Raw genomic sequence first — 23,913 nt, forward strand, 5'->3', positions numbered from 1 at the left:
GAGATCTAAGGATGATGGAAGCACTAAGAGATCCACTGGGTCTCAGAGGCATTTCTCTAACTATTGGTGATTAGCACGTCATTCCTCTCCAATCTGTCCATACTCCTGACTTTCTCTGCCATGCCTCAACTCTTCATTTGGAAGTCTCACTTCAGCCCCGGTATGAAGTACCCTGCAAAAAATGTCTCTCTCTCTCTTTCGCTCTAGGTACCCAGGACAGCAGGGCATTGTCTTTCTTTGTATTTTTCATTACCTGACACTTAATAAATGTTTGTTCATTGACTGACAGCCTATTTTGGAAGGTTTTTTTTTGTTTTTTTTTTATTTGACAGTCTGAATTTCTTCCTTTCGTTCATATCCTTTGACTACTGTAATAGCCTTCAAAATTGGTCCTTATGCCTTTCCATTCCTATCTATCCTCTCACAGTAGCCAAAACGGTTTTCTGAATATCTAGGTCAAGTCATGTCCTACCCTGCTCAATAAATTCTAGTGTATTTCTGTTATCCTCAGAATCAAATAGTGTCTTTTCTAATATTTAGAGCTCTTTACAGCATAACTATTTCCTACTAGTTTTAGAAAAAATATTTTAAAATAATATTTTTCTCTGCAATGCTGCAAATTCCTAGGGAAAAAAAATGGGTGAGGTGAAAGACCAAAAAAAAAAAAAAAAAAAAAAAAAAACAACCTTTTCTAAAAGAACTAATTAAACGACAATCTCCTTACTTTATTCCCCGAAGTAATCAGACTACAATCCACCCCAGTGGTGTCCTCTTCCACTCTGCTGGAGGCATTGTCTCCTATTGAATTTCAATTCTAGATATAGATCTTTTGAAGTAACTCCATTAGGTCCTTAACAACGATTCTAGAGGAATGGGATACAGATATGTTTGCACAGCTATTCAGAATCCAGAACTATATCACTATACACGTTGACAATTTTTATCAGATTCCTATACACCCAAAATTGTCTTACAACAAAATCATCTTGGAAGTCATATACTAACTATATCCTCTTCTCCCCACCCATTTAGCAACCACTGTTTTCCAGCAAGAACAATAAAATAAAGTTTTCAAAACTTACATCCAACTAGCAGGTATTTCTTTAATAATCTCCTACCCTTCTTTTTCTCATTCAAGAAAAGGAAGAAAAAAATCCTTGTAATAAATATTCATTATCAAGTAAAATAAACTCTCACATGAGCCAAAGTTATATCTGTTTACAGCACAGTTGTTATATGATAACTTTTTCTCCCAGTTCTATTTACTTCTCTGAATCAGTTCATGCAAGTCTTCATAGGTTTCTCTGAAATCTTTGTTAGACACAAGCTTGACACACAAAAATGATATCAAGAAAAGTTTATTAAAAATGGAATTCAGAGGAAGGAAGGCCTTCTATGTTGCTCACCTGGAACGAATGGGTAGCTTCCAACATGGCCACCAGAAGGACTATGACCAAGTCAGGATGAGGCAGGACCCTTATAGAATTCTGAACTTTGGATTTTCCACAACACCATCCCCTGGTCATGTGACTTCATGTTCTCCTCTGATAGGCTTTCCCTCAAACAATGTATTGACCATGTGCAGCACTTTTCTGACCTCCATCTCACTAGGTCACACATCAAAGTTTGGAAATAAAACTTACTTCCTGTTTTCCCACAAACTCCCTTCTTTTCTCTGTATTGAAATGTTTCTTTCCACACCTAAATTCAAACAATACCACCTCACTTTCTTTCCCCTATGAACTCTTCCCTTCATCTCTCTCCCTTTTATGTGAATATGGGAAGGGAGCAAAGGTGACCAACACATTGACAAATTACAAGGGGGCAGTCCCCTTGTTATAAGTACAGAAACAGATATTCAAAGGAAAAGGTAAATTAATGAGCTGTCCATTTAGAAGTTCCATCTCATACAGTAGGACTGGGGAGGAACATCATCTGATGCAGTTTTCTGGTCTGGATGTTCCTTCAAGCAGTCTTCAACACTCAGCATCTTCTTCCCTTTATCTTCTTGTAGAAATCCAGATGTCAACTCTCCTATAAAACTGACCATAATACAATTCTAGATTACCATTCTGAAGCTTTATATACTTATCTTTCTTACAAAATCAAAATTGGATTTTCAGAGGAAGAAATTAAAGCTATCTATAATCATATGGAAAAATGTTCTAAATCACTACTGATTAGAGAGATGTAAGTCAAAACAACTCTGAGGTACCATATCACACCTATCAGATTGGCTAACATGACAAAACAGGAATATGATAAATGTTGGAGAAGATGTGGGAGAGTTGGAACACTAATTCATTGTTGGTGGAGCTGTGAGTTCATCCAACTATTCTGGAGAGCAATTTGAAACTACACCCAAAGGACTGCAAAGCATGCATACCCTTTGACCCAGCAATGTCACTCCTGGGACTCTATCTCAAAGAGATCATAAAAATGGGAAAGGGTCCCACATGTACAAAAATATTTACAGCAGCTTTGTGGTGGCCAAAAACTGGAAATCAATGGGGATGCCCATCAATTGGGGAATGGCTGAACAAGTTGTGGCATATGAATGTAATGGAATACTATTGTGCTATAAGAAACGATGAACAGGAAGACCTCATAAAAGCTTGGAAAGACTTATATGAACTGATGCTGAGTGAAAGGAGCTGAACCAAGAAAACATTGTACATAGCAAAAACCACAGTGTATGAGGAATTTCTCTAGTAGACTTAGTACTTCATTGAAATGCATGGACTTAAAAAATTTCCAATGGACTCTTGAAGCAAAACACGTTTCACATCCAGAGAAAGAGCTATGGAATTGGACTGCAGACAGAAACAGACCATTTTCTTTTGCATTATGCTATGTTTGGTTTTGTTTTGTTTGATTCCCTTCTTCATTTTAATTCTTCTATGCAACATGCATTTAATAGAAATGTACGTGTCAAACCTATATAAGATTGTACCCCAGCTCAGAGAGGGAGCGTGGAGGGGGAGGGAATGGAAAAAAATTTAAGATATATGGAAGTGATTGTTGAACACTGAAAATAAATAAAATAATTCAATTTAAAAATTTAAAAAAAGAAATAAAAGGGAAGCAACATGCTAAAACATGCCTAAACACAATAGAGAAAAACACAACAAAAGTGCCAACTTCTACAGGGATTCAGCTGTAGACAGAATGATTCATATGACTTTCAAGTCATATGTGTGTAGAAAATAAAGATAATTCGAGGTGTGTATGAAATACAATAATCTCACTGATTCGCTAGAAGGCCAGAGGAAGCCTCAATAAACTTGGATTGCTTTATGTTCTTGTGTTGACCCCCGTATTTCAGCCCAATATGCTGAAGTACTAATACTTGAAAACTTTCTTGAGTTTTTTTGACAGGGATATAGGGCTATTGACAACTAGGTAAAATCAGGAAAGATTTTGATATAGGTCACATTTGAGCTGATCCTTTAAGGAATTTACTGATTTCCTGAAAAATTAATTAAAATATTCATGAATCTAATTTAAAAAATCAAAATTGGAACTTTGGCCAATTGTCATGTTTCAGAAATTCACATTAGAACTGGGCTTTTACATTTTACATTAATTCACTACTCATTTCCTCCATCAGGAGGGTGAGATTTCACTAAGGAGTCAATAACAGTCTCCAGTATTTACATAAATATAATAAATAATCATTTTTAACACAGTACATATCACATCATAAAATGATTCCAACTTCTGGTCATGTGATGCTTCTTTTAAAGCATTTACAATATAGACCACAAACCATTTTTCTTTTAGCATTAGCCAACAGAGAAGAAATAATAACTGTATGCTAATCTCACAGATCTTCAATCTAATGCTTTCCTTGCCATGGGACAGGTATTAGACTCACTACCAAACTAAAGATCTATAGAGTCCTTGTGCTGACCTCATTATTGTATGCCTATGAAACATGGACAGTGTACCAGAGCCATGAAAGGAAATGAAATCACTTCTGTTTGAATTGTTTTAGGAAAACTCTGAGGATCACCTGGCAGGATAAGTTACCAGACCCTGAGGTCATTTCTCATACTAAACTGCCAAGCATTCAAACCGTGCTTCAGAGAGCACAACTCTGATGGACTGGCCATGTTGTTCAAATTCAAAACATATTGCCAAAAAGACTGTTTTATGGAGAACTTACACAGGGCAAGTAATTACTTGGTTGTCAGAAGAAGCAATACAAGGACATTCTCAAGGACTCTCTCAGGAACTTTGAAATTGATGGATTTTCAAGTGAATTCTATCAAACATTTAAAGAACAGTTAATTCCAATATTATATAGACTATTTGGGAAAATTGGGGAAGAAGGAGTACTTCCAAATTCTTCTCATGATACAAATATGATATTGATACCTAAACCAAGAAGAGTCAAAACAGAGAAAGAAAATTATAGACCAATTGCTCTAATGAATATAGATGCAAAATTTTAAGTAAGATTTAAGCAAAAAGAATACAGCATCTTATCACAAGAATAATACATTATGATCAAGTAGGATTTATACCAGGAATGCAGGGCTGGTTCAATATTAGGAAAACTATTAGCGTTATTAATCATATCACCAACAAAACTAACAGAAACTATATGATTATCTCAATGGATGCAGAAAAACGTTTTTGACAAAATACAACACCCATTCCTACTAAAAACACTGGAGAGCATAGTAATAAAGGGAACTTTCCATAAAATAATAAGAAGTATCTACCTGAAACATTCAGCAAGCATTATATGCAATGGAGATAAGACAGATGCATTTCCAGTAAGATCAGGGGTGAAACAAGGATGTCCATTATCACCACTATTATTTAATATGGTACTAGAAATGTTAGCTATAGCAATTAGAGAAGATAAAGAAATTGAAGGAATTAGAATAGGCAAAGAAGAAACTAAGTTATCACTCTTTGCAGATGATATGATGATATACTTAGAGAATCCCAGAGGTTCCAGTAAAAAACTACTTGAAATAATAAACAACTTTGGCAAAGTTGCAGGTTACAAAATAAATCCGCACAAATCTTCTGCATTTCTATATATTGGTAACAAAGCCCAATAGCAAGAGATAGAAAGATAAATCCCATTTAAAGCTAGGGAGACACTGTAAAATATTTGGGAGTTTACCTGCCAAAATGAACCCAGGGCCTATATAAACACAGCTACAAGACATTTTTCACACAAATAAAGTCAGATTTAAGTAAGTGGAAAATCATCAGTTGCTCATGGGTAGGCCGAGCTGATATAATAAAAATGACAATTCCATCTAAATTAATTTATTTATTTAGTGCCATAACAATCAAACTATCAGATAATTATTTTCTAGAGCCAGAAAAAATAATATCAAAATTCATCTGGAAGAATAAAAGGTGCAGAATGTCAAGGGAAATAATGAAAAGAAATGTGAGGGAAGATGGCCTAGTGCTACCAGATCTCAAATTGTATTATAAAGCAGCAATTATCAAAGCCACTTGGTACTGGCTAAGAAACAGAAGAGTAGACAAGTGAAATATGCTAGGTACTCAAGACACAGTAGGCAATGAATATAGCAGTCTACTGTTTGAGAAACTCAAGGACCCCAGCTTCTGGGAGAAGAACTCACTGACAAAAATTGCTGGGAAAACTGGATAACAGTGTGGAAGAAGCTAGCCATAGACCAATGCCTGACACTGTACACAAGAATAAAATCCAAAGGGGTACAAAATCTAGGTATAAAGATTGATACTATGGACAAATTGGTGGAGCAAGGAAGAGTGTATTTATCGGATTTGTGGAGAAGTGAAGAATTTTTAACTAAAGAAGAGATAGAAAGCATTATGAAGTGCACGATGGATAATTTTGATTACATTAAACTGAAAAGTTTTTGCACAACCAAACCCAATGCAACCAAGATTAGGAGGGAAGCAGAAAACTGGGAAAGATTTTTGGCAGCTAGTGTCTGTCATAAAGGCCTCATTTCTAGAATACATAGATAACTGAGTCAAATGTACAAAAATACAAGCCATTCCTCAATAGATAAATGGTCAAAGGGTATGAACAGGCAGTATTCAGAGGAAGAAATTAAAGACATCTATAGTCATATGAAAAAATGCTCTAAATCACTATTGATTACAGAGATGCAAATCAAAACAACTCTAAGGTACCACATCTCACCTATCAGGCAAACATGACAGGACAGGAAGATGATAAATGTTAGAGAGGATGTGGGAGAGTTGGAACACTAATTCATTGTTGATGGAGTCATGAGCTGATCCAACCATTCTGGAGAGCAATTTGGAACTGTGCCCAAAGGGCTACAAATATGTGCATACCCTTTGATCCAGCAATATCCCTTCTAGGACTGTATCCTCAAAAGATTATAAAAATGGGAAAGGGTCCCACACGTACAAAAATATTTACTGCAGCACTCTTTCTGATGGCCAAAAACTGGAAATCAAGAGGATGTCCATCAGTTGGGGAATGGCTGAATAAATTATGTTATATGAATGTCATGGAATACTATTGTGCTATAAGAAATGATATGCAGGAAGACTTGAGAGAGGCCTGGAAAGACTTATATGATCTGATGCTGAGTGAAAGGAGTAGAACCAGGAGAACTTTGTGCACAGCAAGGACCACCTTGTGAAAGAGTTTTTTCTGGTCGACTTGGTACTTGGTTGCCATGCAAGGACTTAAAAACATTTCCAATGATCTTTTAAGGAAAAATGCCTTCCACATCCAGAGAAAGCACTATAAAACTCAATCGCAGAATGTAGCAAATCATCTTATTTTATATTACATTTTGGTTTGTTATATAATATCTCTCATTTGTTTTAATTCTTGTCCGCAGCATGACTATAGTGAAAATGTATTTAGTAGGAATGCATGTATAGAACCCATATAAAATTGTATGCCATGTCAGAGAGGGAGGGAGGAGGGAGGGGAAAAAAAGAAAAATCCAAATTATGTGGTAGTGATTGTGGAAAACTGAAATTAAATAAAAGTAATAATAAAAAAAGAACTTTGAAATTGATTGTGTGACATGGGAGACATGGTCACAGAACTGCTCAACCTGGCCTGCCCACTCATAGAAGGTGCTGTGCTTTAAAGAGGAAAACAGAATTGAAAACAGCTCGAAGGAATCATAGAATGCACACATTTAGAGTATACACTCCCCAAATATTCACATGGACTATTTGTGCCCAATCTGTGGTAAAGCATTCCAAGTTTGTATTGGTCTGACCAGCCACAGTCGGGCATGTAGAAACTTGGCTTTTTAATAAGGATGTCATTTTGATCCTCTTGGAGAAAGTAGGACAAGAATCACCATCTACCACCATTGGGATGACCTGGTGCCTCAGGTGAATGCCAGGGAGACTGAGTCATGTGGGAAAATCCAGGGGCCTTTCTTTTGTGGGCACCAAATCCTAAAGATATGGTCTTTCCTTTTAAGGGTTCAGAACTCATTCCCATCATTCCCCCCTCAAACAAATGGGCCCCAAATTCTTTTGGGGCAAGGGACAAAGGTCTTGGCTTCTGAAACTGTTTCCTGTTGGTAAGAGGTAGAGAGCTATCCCTGCCTCCAGTAGATCCCAGAGAGGAGATTGACTGGAACAGAGCACAGGGTACATCCAGGGAACAATGAGTGGACATAGGCTGGTACCTACTATTTGCTACCAACTAGATGTAAACGGCTTGTAGTCTGGAAGACACAACAATTCTAACAAGCAAGTCTACAAGGCCCAAATATAGGGAGGAGTAAAAGTGCAAGAGTCCTATTGAATGCATTTCTGAAGTACTTTACACAGAGAATCAAGATCTCATGATTAACATGATAAAACTACAACTTTAAGATGGAGCAGGATTACTCCAGTTTGGAAGCTGGCTGGCTTTTGACCTCTTACTGCCTTGATGAGTGCCAGTGAAGCTCATACTGTAGCTGCTGCCCCTCTCCCTTCCTTCCTTTTGATAGGTAGAGGAGGGTGAAACTCTCTTCTCCTAGTCTGATCTGGGATAAAAGGGGTTAACAGAAAAATTCAGGGCTCTTTGCAATCCATACACTGAAATACCCTCTTGACCCAAGGGAAGGGAGTGACCTGGATTGTATGGAGGTGAGGCAAAACTCCTTAATGATCCATCATAAAAGCTCCAGAATCTAACATGTTTTTAGCTGTTCTAACTTTTCACACAGTACCCTTAGCCTGGTCAGAGCCAAGACTATAAGAAGAATCTTAAAAAAACTTTTTTGAACTTTTACAATTTATCTTCTAGAGGGAAAGGAGTAAGAAAGCTTTAGAAAACCAAAACATGCCTGCAGTTTCCCCAATTCCCTAGCATACAAGAAAAATGAAAAAAATTTGGCATGTACTTCCAGATAGGGTCTCCATACTCTGTGCTGCAGAAGGTGTGTCCAGGTCCATGGCCTTGCACCAAACTGCTGGACCCAGAGCCTGAGAACATCAGGCTGGGTTTGAGGAAGCCTCATAACTGTCTGACATGAATGGAACCTGAGAGTGTCAGATCCAAAAAGAATCTCCAGATTTTTCTAGGTGCTTAGAGAGTGACTGCAACTGCAAGGTGTAAAAGGGATAGAGAGAGAGAGGGGAGGCTTACACACCTTCAGGTCCTGGCTGGAGAAGCACTTGAGATTAGGCAGTTTCCTGGTGAGGGAACCATATATTGGGGTCTAGGTGTGCTGGGAGCCATGAAATTAAGTGGCAAAAGGCATGGGTCTGCTTTGACAGAATTGGTCTCAAGCCTTCTTTCAGTCAGAGACAAGCTTTATTAAAACACCATTTGAGGTGGGCAAAAGTCATGTTAAGTCTGCAATACTGTCCAGATTTTAAGAATCTTAACATTTGTGGTGCTTGTATTGACTAGTGGGCCAGATGATTAAGGAATCTGCACAATTGGTAGACAAGACTCATCCCTTTTTATAGTGAAAGGGATTGTGAGAAGATTTAGATGTGATCTAGGAGTGGCCAATAGGCTGAGGGAATAGAGAATAGGTCTAAATGGGATTAAAGAATGGCAAATAGCTTGGAGTGGGGCCTGGTACTGATGAGGGCCACAATGAAAGGGCAGTTAAAAGGATTATATTGGGCAGGGCGGGTGTCTCCAGTGTACACCATGGACTCGGTCATGTGGGGAAGCTCAGGGGTTTTCTTTTTGGGAGTTCACCCCAAAGACTGGATGTTTTCCTTTTAGGGGTTCAGATCCCATTTTCATCAATCACATCATGCTTGGGCTATTCCATGTTGGTTGGTTTCCCTTCTTTAAATCTCTTCCCATTCCAAGCCATTCTCCACTCTGCTGTCAAATTAATGTTCTTAAAGTGCAAATCTTACCATGTCACTTCAACTTCTACTTTCATTCTATCTACCCCAGTGTTTCCCAATTGTCTGTAGGAGTAAATGAAAAATCCACTCTTATTCAAAATCCTTCAAAACCTAGTCCTCTCCTACCTCTGCAGTTTTCTCTCACCTTATTCCTCACCAAGCTCTGCCATCCAGTGACACTGACCTCCTTATTTGCCTCCTTGTTCCTTGAAGAAAAGGAACCTCACACTCCAGGCACTTTTCCTGGCTGTCCCCCAAGCCTGGAACTCTCTCCCTCATCATTTCAGTCTCCTGGCTACTCGGGTTTCTAAGTTGCAGATAAAATCCCACCTTCAGGGAGAAGTTCTCCCTATCCCCCTTTAATGCTAGTGGTCTCTCTCTTTCCCTCCCTCCTTCCCTTCATCATTTTCCCCTCCTCTTCCCTCTGTGAATTCTTTCCTGCTCCCATACTGAGGAGAAAGATCACAGTTCATTCTCACTGTGGGTACCCCACAGGGTACCATGAACTGAATCAGTGAGAGAAAATGACATCCTTGCTTTTCTCTTCCTCTCTTTTACTTCTGGAGACTGGGGGTGTTTCTTTCTTTTTGGTCTCAGCTGTCAGCAGTTTTGGGTGCTACTGGTGATCCCCAACCATCTTTCAGTTAGTTTTGGGAATATGAGCCATGGAAATAAGATTGCAGATAAGATAGTGTAGACAACCAGCTTGGCAGTAAAGCCCAAACAAACCAGCATACCTAAGATTGGAGCCCAAGGAGGGGTTTTGGACGTGGAAATTAGAGCTGAGCTAAGCAATGAACCCTCCCCAGACACCAAATTAGAATACAGGAAAGATGATACTTTTCATGTGCTGGGAAGCTGTTTGTATATTTTTTTATTTTCCATTATGAAATAAATAAGCTAAACTGACAGTGGCTAAATGGAACTAGGGTACATGAAATGATCCATACAATCAAAGGGAACAACATCAGTTGTGAGTGAGATGAGGAAACTGTCAAGACTTTTCATAATAAAAATATGGGGATATTGAATTTTCTAAATAAAATGTCTTTTCCATAAGGCCTCTCTCCCTAGATACCTGAGTTTCAGGAAGCCAAGGCTTGTGAGCAGTCAGTTGCCTCCTCCCCCCACCAGCTTTCTTTCTGAAAGTGCTATGAACTATAGTCCAAATTTGGAAGTTACCCAAATCTCCCTTGTGTTTGTTGTACTGTTGCCACATCAACACAGCTTCCCCCTTTCCCCGTCCCCTCCTTTATAGAAAAGCTATATCAGCAGTTAAGTTAGGTATTAAATTAGGTAACTGAGACCGGATAGGTCAGAATTTCCCGAGATTTGTCTAGTTTTTTGTGCTTAGATTGTAAGTCCTCCTCCCAGCTAATGGAGAGGTGGGATAGTGGGGAGGTGGGCTCCTCTGCATTAGGGAATAAGATTGTGCTCTGATTTCTGTAAATTGCCTACTTCCATCAGATTAACCCATCCTGGTGGAGGGACACCCCTCTCACGCGAGAATTGTAATAAATCATTTTCTGTTCTTATGGAGAAGCCTCTACATTTATTTAAAATTTTGAGTAAGGTTCTTTTATCCCATACAGTTGGGACTCTAGCCATTGACGGGGAACGCAGGCAACCACAACACCTTTGAAGGTGCTAGAGGACACTGCAGGAGTAGTTAAATAACATGTCCCAAGCCCACAGGCAGTTACGACCAGGGTAGTCAATGTTATGTCATTATCTACAATTTATCTTGAATGTATCTTACTGGTACATAGTTGTTCTCATGTTAGAGAACATTAGAAGGAGTTTCTTAAGGAGAGACTTTTTTTATCCATGATGCTTAGCATAGTGACTGGCACATAGGAGGCCCTCAATAAATGCTTGCTGATTGACTGACTGAAAATGAATTTGAGATATATAAGAATAATGAGGTAATTTGCAAAATAGATTCAATTGAATAAAAGAAAATTAGATCTGGGAACAATCTGAAACATGGTTTACAAGCAAAGAAACACATGGCTGTCATGTTTAAAAGAAAGGGAAATACTGAATCAATATGTAAAGAGAAATGAAATTCTGGGATTTGCACACAGTGGTTGGGAGCAAATCATGATTAGCGTCTGAAAAGGTAATTTTAAAAATTAGTAGTTTACAATGACAAACTGTAGACATGAAGCTCAGTCAATAGATTACAAGAAATGTACAAAAGTGCTCTTAAAAGTAAAAAGTATATACTAAAAAGTTAACTGCAGAAAGTAAAATTAATTCATTTGGAACTCAGAGAAGCGGCTTCCATTTCCAGTTCCCTAACAGGAATCTCTCAAGACAAAACCATGTGAGAGTCTCACTTTTACCACAGATCAAAGTCTCCAGCCAAGACCAACTTTACTAAAGGGAAGAGAAAAACAAAATCCGAGGATTTCAGAAGGAAAAATGCAAGACGAAGCTGAGTGTAGACCTTATTGTAATGACAGGAGAACAGTGAGACTGACATGCCTAGAAATCTGGGAAAGACACAGGGAAAATCTTCTATTTCCTCTTCAGAGTTTTTATCAGTAGTTTCCAAGATGAATTTCAGAGTCTCCCAACTTCTCCTCATTTGCATCTTTGTGGATGCAAAAAAAAAAAAAAAAAAAAAGTGACATAACTTAAGAGACTTAGACTGTCCTGACTCCCATATCTTCTTAGATCCCACTGCACACATTATTGGCTGTTTCTTGCAACAGATGCCCCATCTCCTGCCTCTTTTCCTGGCCACTGGTTGCCTGTGGCTGGGCCCAGAACTCTCCCCTTGTCTCCATCTCCCAGTTTCCCTGGCTTCCTTGAAGACAATTCAAATTTTACCTTCTGCAGCAGGCCTTTCCTGATTCCTCCTTCTCCCTCCCTTCACCTGCTAATGCCTTCCCTTTTGATATTAACTTCTACCTTCCCTTTAGGTTAGGCTGTTGTCCTTCATTCTCAAAGAGGAACAAAATGATATCCCCATGATAAAGTCAAGTTTATCATGTGTCTGACCATGGCTGATCAGACCAATACAAGCTTGGGATGCCATACCACAGATTGGGCACAAATAGTCCGTGTGAACATTTGGGGTAGATACTCCAAATCTATACATCCTATATTTCCTTTGTGCTGTTTCAATTCTACTTTGCTCATAGAGCACAGCACCCTTTCTGATGTGGGTATCAATGCTGTGAAGTCATGTGATGGTGTCTCCCATGTCCCACAATCAAATCCAAAGTTCTTGAGAGAGACCTCGAGAGTGTCCTTGTATCACTTCTTCTGACAACCATGTGAGTTCTCCATAAAATAGTCTTTCTGGCAAGCATACATTTTACATTCAAACAGCATGGCCAGCCTATCAGAGTTGTGCTCTCTGAAGCACAGTTTGAATGCTTGGCAGTTTAATTCAAGCAAGGATGTCAATGTCTTGTATCTTATCCTGCCAGGTGATCTTCAGAATCTTCCCAAGACAATTTAAATGGAAGCAATTCAGTTTCCTGGCATGGCTCTTGTACACTGTCTATGTTTCACAGGCACACAACAATGATGTCTGCACAATGCCTCTGTAAACCTTCAATTTGGTAGTCAGTCTAATACCTCTTCTCTACCATACTTTCCTTCAGAGCCTCCCAAACACTGAGCTAGTTCTGACAATGTGTGTGTCAGCTTCATTGTCAATGTGTACATCCCTGGAAAGTACACCACCAAGGTAAATGAACTTATCTGCAGCATTCAAAACTTCTCCAATTGTTGACTGATGGTTCCACATATGGATGGTGTGGTGGTGGTTGATGGAGCACCTGTGTTTCCTTGGTGTTAATTTTTAGGTCAAAATTAGCACAGGAAGCAGAGAATTGATCCATAGTTTGCTGCATCTCAGCTTCAGAGGCTGCATTGAGTGTACAATCATCTGCAAACAGAAAATCATGCACCAATACTCCTTCCACTTTGGTCTTGGGTTCTAGACTTTTCAAATTGAAGAATTTATCATCAGTGCTTACCTTGATGCTGTATTCATCCTCATTGAAAACTTTTGACAACATGGCTGAAAATATCATGCTAAAAAGCAAGCACACTTTAACTCCATTGGTAACTGGGAATGCATAAGAGCATTGTGTACTATCTAGAGGCCAGGCAAAAAAAGCATCATGAAATAGATGCAAAATACTGATGAACTTCACTGGGCAACCAAATTTTGACATAATTTTCCATAAGCCCTCATTACTAACAGTATCATAACTAAAATATACTTGGTCAGATCTACAGATATTGTGTATAGGCTTCTGTTCTGCTCTAGCATTTCTCCTGGAGTTGTTGGGCAGCAAATACCATATCAACTTTTCCTTGGTCCTTTGTGAAGCCACACTGGCTCTCAGGCATATGACCATCTTCCAGTTGAAGGATCAGCTTATTTAGGAGGACTCTAGGAATAATCTTGCCAGCAATGAGTAACCCCCTGTGGTTGCTGCAGGACAATCTATTCCCTTTACCTTTATAGAGATGGACAGCGGTGGCATCCTTGAACTCCTTGGGGACAACTTCCTCTTGCCATATAACCTGCAAAATTTCGGTCAGCTTTTGTATGAACAATGGTCCACCTACCTGTAAACCTCAGCTGTTACAGAATCACCACCAGGTGCTTTGCCACATGAAAGAAGCCTAATGGCATCCAAAACCTCTTCTTCAGTTGGAAGTTCATCTAAGGAGGGATTGACTTCACCCTGAGATAAAGGTCAATGGACTCAGCATTATTTCCATCAAAAGTAAAGTACAAAGTAAAGCTTAGAGAGATGCCAGATTCCTGGCTCAGTAAAAAGGGAGATGGAATTCAGTTTTATGCTGATAGTGACAACACAAAGCACTTTTATGATTCCCTGAAAGTCATTTATGAACCAAAAATATATTCTGCATCAACTACTTAGTGTTGATGGAGCCACATTGATTAGTGATAAGGACCATCCCTAGACATCATTTGGACATGCCCAGATCTTTGATATTCTGTCTCTCCCATTACAATGGGAATTCTTTGAGGGCAGGAAACATTGGCCTTTTGTGTGTGTATATCCTCAGGTCTTAGCAGACTGCCTAGCACTGAATCAACAATATTTAAGTAGTTCTTGTTCATGGAATGGCTGGCTACAGTTTAATTTTTTAAGTGTATATGAGATTGAACATGATAGTAAAACACAAGATCTGCTCTCCTTCGGATTTCATTTCCTATGATGCTATGTCTCCTTGCACTCTGACAGCAGTCTGTACTAGTTGACTGAACAGTAACTGCTGCTAGAGGAGCAATTCTAGAAAAGAGAAAACTAAGAAAAGAAACTGAAAGTTGGCTTTCTGTATGAATAATAGAGGGCGGCAGGGAAACTCAGTGAGTATCTGTGTTTACCTAATTTGGTTTGTTTTTCCCTCTGTGATTGTGCTTGCATATTCATACCTCTGTGACCCATAAGCCAAACCCAATCTCCATGTCCTTCACTTACGGATGCTCCCACAAGCCTCCAGATCAACTTACATACCCAAAGGAGAGGGGACAGGAAAGGCAGAAGAGAGGACACTGTTAAAGGCCTCAAACCCAGTCATTCTAATCCTTTTTCTTTAATTTCCCCACAGGAGTCAGAGGAGCAAAGCCTAAAAAGAAATGGCTTTCTGTTCAACATATTACTTCTACTACTCTACTTCAGCTTGGTCTGAGTGGAGTGAGACCCTGGGGAAGATATTTCATTCCACGGGAAGCACATCTGGGGTCAGCAATCCTGGATCCTGAGTAGAGGCAGAAAACAAAGAGGACAGGGCAGAGAATAAGTTGGAGAGAGGGAGGAAGAGAAGAAAGAAAGAGAAAAGCAGAAAAGCAGAAAAAAAGGATGGAAGAGAAGAGATAGAAACAGAGAGAGAATAAAGGAGAAGAGAGAGGAAGGGCTTTGCCATTAGTGCAAAGGAACTGATGAAGGTTGGAAGTGGGAGGGTGGAATTCAGGGAACGCCGCAAAGCCTGGAGTACAGGTAAAGGTTGTGTGGAATGAATTCATGGACTACAGAATTCTTGAAGTCAAAGTTGTAAAGATTTATTGTTATGTGTTTCAACAGGCAACAGTTATTAGGGAACCTGAAATTTTAAAGGGGAATAGGTAAAGTTTGTATAGGATATTCTGTAGTAAAACATGTGCCAAATATATTAAAGAGATTACTCAGGGCAGGATTGAGGAGTGATTAGTTCTTAAAGGAACATGAACTTTTAGAATCTAATGCACAAGCATTTTACCCAGAATTCATTGGGAAATAGCCCAAGGCAGGGGCTACATGGAGGTGTGGTGTTAGGCCTGAAACTTCACTAAGTCAAATAAACAGGGCTGACTGAGAAATACCCAGGCTGCTTTCTACAATGTCTTGTTAGGCAAGATAAACATAAGGGAGTATATCTGTATCCATGTCTGGGATACATATGATAGGTCATTGAGTAGTAAATATCTTTATAACCCAATACACAACCAGTTTAGCCAGTACACAGCTGGTTCAAACTAATAAATTCTATAGATGCAGCTGGCCACTCTATCAAAAAGAGAGATAAATATTTTGCTAGGGCAGACTGTCTTTGGGCTGGAGAGAAGCTATCTGGGAAAGTGTTTTGAGGCTAAGGAGAAATGTGATTTTAGAATTGGGGTCCAAACACAGGCACCCAAGCACCTCATCAGGACTAGAACAACATTATGGCTCACAAGTCCCCACTCGTATGCTCCCTGTTAACAATCAGTCAGATACAAAAATATTTATAGCAGTTTTCTTTGTGGTGGCCACCACAAAAAACTGGAAATTGAGGGGATGCCAATCAATTAGGGAATGGCTGAACAAGTTATGGTACATGAAAGTAATGGAAAATAATTGTGCTATAAGCAATGATGAACAGGTGGACTTCAGAAAAACACGGAAAGATTTATATGAACTGATGCTGAATGAAGGGGACAGAACCAGGAGTACATTGTAAACAGTAACAGCCATAGTCTGCAATGACCTATTTTTGATACACTTAACCCATCTCAGCAATGCAAGAACCTAAAACAACTCCAGATGAGTCATGATGGAAAATGTCATCCACATCCAGAGAAACAACTGTGGAATCTGAATATACAGCAAACTAACTATTTGCTTTTTTGTTTGTATTGCTTTTTCTTTCTCATGGTTTCTCCCATTCATTGTAATTCTTCTATACAACATGATTGATGTGAAAATGTGTTTAATAAGAATGTATATGTAGAGCTTATATTTGATTGCAGGACATCTTGGGGAGGGAGGGAGAGAAAATTGAAAACTTATAGAAGTGAATGCTGTAAACTAAAAACAAATTAATTAATTTTTAAAAATGATACCTAAAAAAATAAAATTAAAAAGTCAGACATAATTAGCTTTTTAAAAGTTATTTGGTAAGCAAATATAATAGGAAAAGTTGGTGTAAAGATATAAAACAGCAAAAGAAGCTACATGCTACAAGTGGATGGAGTAATATACCTGAAGTCAGGAGGATCTCTCTTCTAATACAGTCTAAGATATTTACTAGATGTGTGACCCTAGGCAAGTCACTTAAATTCTGCTTGCCTCAGATTTTTTTATCTGTAAAATGGGGATAAAAATTGTACCTACCTCCTGGAGTTAACCTAAACAGAGAATAATACTGGAACAAGAGTTAGGACAGCTACAAGGAGAATCTGGAGGAAAAGGTCCTGGACCAGCAAGGGGCTAAATTAGGTCGCTAAGAATGATGGGCCTCTGATGAAAATGTGCCCTGACTTCTGAGATAGCAAGACACTATTTCTCCCAGTCCATCTCAATGGTTTCTGATAAAGAGAAAGTCTGAGAAAGTCAGAGACTATCAGAGACAAAGATAATGTTCCTGTCTTCCTCAGTCTCTTTCTGTTCCTTCAACCTCATCCTGAATCCCCTCTATTCCTCTAATCCATGAACACTTCTATTGTTTTTCAATTCCCTAATAAGGACTTTACAAAAGTGTACAACAAAATGACTTGAGAGGTCACACTTCATGCATAAGGCTGTAATTCAGATGATACCCCACTGGGATACCCCAGGGATCTGACTTTAGACCTGTGCTCCTCAAAATTTTTGTCAGTGATTTGTTAGATACAACTTTGTCAGAAATGAAAGTGACCCAAAACTGAGAAGGATATAACACAGTGGATGACAGGGAAATCAAAAACAGAGGTCAACAGACTAAGGTGACAACCAGATAGCACTGCTTGACACTATCATGATGTTATTAAATAACAAAGCGCAACATGTGGGAGACACTTTTTTACCCTACAGATTCTGATGCATCCTGCCAAACAAATGTTGGACAGGTGCCATGTTTTCTAAGATTCTCAGAGAATGGATCACCTTCTTTCCTCCAGATCCAACTCCCTGTGTGTGGCCACACAGACATGATACCTAAGGGGGAGGAGGGGAGAGATGTTTAGCATGAGTTGACCCAGTGAGAATCAGCTCCAAGTCCCATGGCATCTGAAAATCCATTGGTTCCTTTCACTGAGACCTATTCAAATGACCCTGGTGTAACATAATGGAACCCATGAAGAAATAAATAGTTTTACTCTGATATACTTTACTGAGTATTGAATCAATGAAGACAACTTTGAGAAAACCTATAAGGAAACTTGTACTATGGATATCACCTCTCTAATACCCAGAGGACCACAGACAATACACAGGCTGTTTGAAATCGAGGATTTTCATGAAAAGAATGATTTCGTTTGCTTAGTCTCCTACAATTACTTCTCCAAACAAGCAAAGGAATACAGACAATACAGTACCATCTATAAATTATGTTAACTCGTGATTCCTATGGAATGGGTTTTTAGATGAAGATCCAGGAACTCTGGTCCAGGTCTCAATTTCTTCTCATGGCATGGGACAAGGTTACAGGATCTGGTGTTTTAGCTGTTGAGTATCTTCCTCATGATATAGCTCTTCAAGTGCTTCTTTTGACCCAGCTTATCCCTTTTGGAAGGGTAGGTGAATTCAAGAGCAGAACGCAGAAAGGTGAGCTGTGTCACAGAACACAATCCTACACCAGTATTGCCCTGTGCATGAGACATTCACAGTTTAGAAGGTATCCAGAAGAGGTTGAAAAAGGCCAGAAGACTGGAAATGCTAAAATAGGAGCAATGATTAAAAGAACTTGAGAAGAAAGGAGGGACTGAAGCCTAGAGAAGAAAAGGCTAATGGGATATGGATATGAGAGTGGTCTTTAAGAGTTTACAGGGCTAAGATGTGCAAGAAGGATTAGACAGAATTATGATCCAAGGATAGGAGTAGAAGAGAAATAGATTCAAGACAAGGAAAAGAAACAGAGGTAGTGTGAAGAACAGTTCTCTAATACCAAAGTCTTCTCAAAGTGGACCAGAATTATGTGCCTGGACATCAGCAGGTTATAGCTGGCCATTTAGGGCCTTCTGAGTGAGGGCAAATAGGAAACTCTACCTAAGTGCAAGGAAGTGGAATGGTGAACTTAAAGAATCATTTCACAGAAGGAGGAGTAGACATGAGTGAGGTAATTCTTTCCCTTTCTCCTTGCAACTTAGGCAGTAGGTCAATGGAAGTAAGTGATTCCCTGGAAAATCATCTAGCCTTCACTCCTAAATTTCTAGGCAGGGATGCTCACTACCCTTTGAGGAAGCGTACTCACCTTTCCATCAGTCTGAATGGTCAGCAAGTCTCTATTTACAACTAATCTAGGCTCTTAGCAACTTCCATGAACTGCTTAGCCCCTAGTTCTTGCCCCTTGGACAAAACAGAATATATCTTATCCTTCTCCCATGGTACAGAAATTCTAACATGTGAGAAAATATCCTACCTCTACCCCAAGACTATAAATATCCTAATTTCCTTCAACCAGTCTTTTTAGGTCATGATCTCAAGATATATCTACATCTTGATCTCCTTTTACTGTGTGCACTCCAATCTGTCAATGTCCATTTCCCAACTGGCTGCACTCCTTTGGACCTCATCATGTTCCCCACAAACCAAATCATATCAGTCCTGGAACTCATACCTCCTTACTCCTCCCTTATCCCAGGGCCCCTCCCTCCCTCTGACTGGAGAGGCTGAGAATGCAGAACGGAAAGCTCCTCTCAGAACTTCCATTTATGGAGGGTGCCCAGGACAGTCATCAATTCATTTCTCACATTTCCTGCCTGCCTGCTCTCTTCTGGACTTCATCATTCCTCCAGCACGAGGCACCCCACCCCCACATTTTCAGTTTCTTGTTATTTCTGTCTTCCTCTATTTGTTCCTTAATTCCTTGGCAAAAATGGTGTTAACTTCTCCCAATTTAAACCACTACTGGTAAGGTTTTCTACTTTACCAGTAAGGTAGTAAAGTAAGGAGTCACTTTTATAGGAGGGTAGCCATCTATATAGGAGGGAAACATGCAGGGGTACTGTCCACATGATTATTATAGATCATTACTACATATGTTTATTAGAGAGAAACTCAGGAACAGATGAAGAAATTACATGACAACCTCTGTAACCTCCTGTGAGAAGTAAGATTATGGATACATTTCTAATCATCTGTAAAGTAAATAAACTGGTACCAGTTGATTCCAAAATGCAGTCTCTCTAGGGCTGCTCCAGTTTATCAAGCTTCTCTTTGGTGCTTCCAAGACATAGTAAGATAAAGCTACAACTGCAAATCTCCATGTTAAAGGTGAGGCAAACCCAGACCTGGGTTGTGGGATGGTGCCATTCTCTGTGACAGGGACAATTTCCCACGGATCAGGGTCCCCTTGGTGTTTGTGATGACATACTCAATGTCCATGAAGTCCAATAGCTTTAAGGTGCCACAAAGCCTGCCCTACCTGACCATATAGGTTACTAACAGCATTAAGCCTTTTCCAATCCCCCTGGGAGGAGTGGACTGGGGAGGAAATACAAGCAGGATAATGGAAAGCAAGCAAAGCAAAAACATCAAGAAGAGCTATGAATGACAGGTTTCACGTGGGAGCAATGGATCCCATAATCCTTTTTAAATAATCTTGATTGTAGTTTCCATGGTTAGTCATACGTGCAATGCGCCTTCCCAAATGGGCTAAGTTCTCTTGGTCCACTGGAAGGTCTTCATATAGGCTTTGTCTCCAGGATGAAAGTCGTGTACTGAAAAGTCCAAAGGCCCAGTCTGTACTGCAGCTAATACATTATGAAGGTCTCTCAGGAAATTTTCTAGTTCCTGAATAGAAGCAGCAAAAGAAATATCTCCTCCCAGGAAATATATACATATATATGCATAAATACACACACACATATACATATGTAAATATATATATAAACATACATATACATATATATGTATATATATATATACATATGTATGTATATATATATATGTATATATATATATATATACATATGTATGTATATCAGGAAGTAAGGAGTCCCTTTTATAGGAGGGTAGGCAGAAAGCATTTCCAAAGGAGAGAGGTGTAATCCCCTCATGGTCTGTAACAAAGACAGAACAAAGCAAGGAAACTCCATCAGGTCACTTAAGGTGTATTTCACACACAATTTATCACTCAGGGCCCTAAGGTCCTTTTGTTCATAAGTTCAACCACACCTGAACTCTGAGAGTGATAACCAGTATGAAACCTAGGAGTCACACTGAAACAAGAATAAATTTGGAATATCACTGTGGTCAAGGAAATGAGACCCTGTGTCTGAGTCAATGCAAGCAGGAAGGTCAAACGAGCACCAGTTTCTTTAAGAATATTTTTAGCAACAAAACCCATAATGCCTTGGAGCCAGAAAAGACCTCAACCCAAGGAGGGAGGTGATCAGAGATAGTGAAGCAGAACCTAGGGTGGCCCTGCTCCCTCAATAAGCCAATAAGTAGGTCAAACACCTTCAATAGCTTCCCTTGACAAAGGACACTGAGCAATGGATGGCAGGGTGGTGCCAGGAAGAGCAGAATGTGACAGTCGAACATCTGAAGATGAAGCAGCAGCTGGACACGTTGGGATCGAACGCTGCCCCCCCTTAAACCTGGGCTTACTCTCACATAAAAGCATGAAGACTCCGTGGAAAGAAGGGCCACTCAGAGGAAGAACACCCGCGGGACTCAAAGGTGGGGAACACACGTGGTTAGGACACACCGAGTGCATGCGTGGGGGGCCCACTCGTGCCTCTGATGCTGCAGAACCAGCAAGTTCTCCTGCGATTCCTGCTGCTCCTACAGGACTTTTCTGGGGTGCAGTCCGTCAGGTGTTCCCCGCCCCCATCTTCTGGGTCCATCTCTTCCTTTCCCAGGACAGCTCCTTTCCTGGAGAAATTACTACTTTACATTCACACACGCTCCTCCGGGCGGAGCACGGGGTGGCGGCGACAAGGGGGAGGGAATCTTCTCTGACATGCGCACTAGCGTTCTCCGATCTGCTCACCAAGCGTCCTCAGGGCACACTCCACTGTCTGCCATTTCTCAGACGAGAGCCCCGATCCGCTTGAAACTGCGCCTGCGCCCTGACATAGCCTGAACTACATTTCCCAGAAAGCACCAGGATCCCAGGGCTCCAGATCAGAATTCGAATAAAGGCCACCAGGGGGCAGCTAGGGACGGCTGTGAGTACAGCGCCGGCCATGGAGTCAGGAAGACTCATCTCCCAGAGTTCAAATATGGCGTCAAAAGCTTCCTGGCTACACCATCATAATAAGCGAGTCACTTTACCCTGTTTGCCTCAGTTTCCTCATCTGTAAAATATGCTCTGCTGGAGAAAGAAATGGCGAACCATTTGTCTTAAATGAAGAGTTGGAGACAACTGAAGAAACCAAACCGCACCAACAACGATGTTATGTCATAGATAAAAGATTGTATTTGTGGGAGAACTGGGGGCAAGGCTGGCTGGTCACCGGAACCTGGTCTGGCCCGATGAATTCTGGGAAGTGACTGGAGCATCTCTCAGAAGTGGTTGAGTTTGGCGGGGAGAGGGCGCCACCCAGCGGAGCAGGAAGCAAATAAAGGGATAGTTTTCATGGGCTTTGAATGGGAACTGGAAGAGCCTTGAGTTCAGTTTCCCCCTGAGGAAATGAAGGCCTGGAGAGTCAAGGTGCCTTGGCCAAGGAGCCAAGGAAGACAACCTGCTCTCTCTCCCTCTCTCCTGTCTCCTTCTCTTCCCCTCCCCCCCCTCTCTCTGGATGTATGTGTGTATATATACATACACATACATACACACATGTCTGTATACATGTGCACATATGTGTATATATGCCCGTATACATGTACATAGAAGTGTTTTTATATAGGCATGTGTATATCTGCATGTACTATATGTAGATATGTGTATAAAGACATGTAGATATTTGTATGTGTAAAGACAGATATATGTATACGTGTGTGAACGTGTGTGCACACACACCAAAAAGCTACAGAATAGTTTGAGGGATATGTATTTAGCATTCACGAGAACAAACAATAGTATTACATATATAGGAAACCAAAAGGGGGAATTCCTCATGAACTTCAAGATGTCTTAACAAGGTGGAATCCCCATCACAGCACTTGCTGACTTTCTTTGGAGAAAACTAACTGCTGTCCTCCTTACAGCCATCTGGAAGAAGATAGCTCTTAACCTGGCCTGGGAATTTTGGACTAACTACCTAGCCTTCTTTGGGAATGGAGCCAACTTGAAGAAGCATAGTCTGGTATGGTTAAAGAGGATTACAGGCAGTATATTCAATCTCAAAAAAAATTTTTTTAAGAATTACATTGAGATATCATATTGGGTAATATAACTTAAAAAAAGTGAAATGATAAATGCTGGAGAGGATGTGGAAATATTGGGACACTAATGTATTGTTGGTGGAGTTATGGAAATGATTCAATCATTCTGGAGAGTAGTTTGGAACTATGCCCAAAAGGCAATCAAACTGTGCATATCATTTGATCTAGCAATACCACTAGGAGGCCTGTATCCCGAAGACATCATTAAAAAGGGGGTAGGGAGGAGTACCTACATGAACCAAAGTATTTACAGCAACTCTTTTTGTGGTGGCAAAACACCAGAAATTGAGGGGATACTTATCAGTTGGAGAATTGCTGAACAAGTTGTGGTTATATGAATGAAATGGAATGCTATTATGTGATAATAAATGATAGGCAGATTTCAGAAAATGTTGGAAAGCATGAACTAATACAAAGGGAAATGAACAGAAGGAGGAAAGCATCATACCCAGTAACAGCAATACTGTGTGATGATCAGCTATGAATGACTTAACTCCTCTCAGCCATACGATGATACAGAACAATTACAAAGTAATTGTATCCACATCCAGAGAAAGAACCTATGGACTCTGGTTGCAGATCAAAGCATACTACTTTCACTTTCTTCATTTTTTGTGGGTGTTTTTTTCCCTTTAGCCTCTTCCCTCTTTCACAACTATGACTAATATGGAAATATGATTTGCATGATCAAATTGCTTGTAATTTTAGAAAGAGGAGAGGGAAGAGAAAGGGAGAAAAATTTGGACATCAAAATTTTGTGAAAATGAATGTTAAAATTGTCATTGCATATAATTGGAAAAAATATTAT

The 23,913-nt window shown here is 39.8% G+C and overlaps 1 long non-coding RNA gene across 1 annotated transcript; it reads right to left on the reverse strand.

Annotated features, from left to right (window-relative positions):
- Window positions 1-1,342: 1,342 nt before the first annotated feature.
- On the reverse strand, window positions 1,343-23,913 carry LOC140504783 (uncharacterized). Its single transcript, XR_011967242.1, has 2 exons — window positions 13,933-23,913; window positions 1,343-2,042 (listed from the first exon to the last, which is right to left on the reverse strand). It is a non-coding gene; the product is annotated as an uncharacterized lncRNA (long non-coding RNA).

This window comes from Notamacropus eugenii, chromosome 5 (genome assembly GCF_028372415.1).
Source record: "Notamacropus eugenii isolate mMacEug1 chromosome 5, mMacEug1.pri_v2, whole genome shotgun sequence".
Lineage (NCBI taxonomy): Eukaryota > Metazoa > Chordata > Mammalia > Diprotodontia > Macropodidae > Notamacropus > Notamacropus eugenii.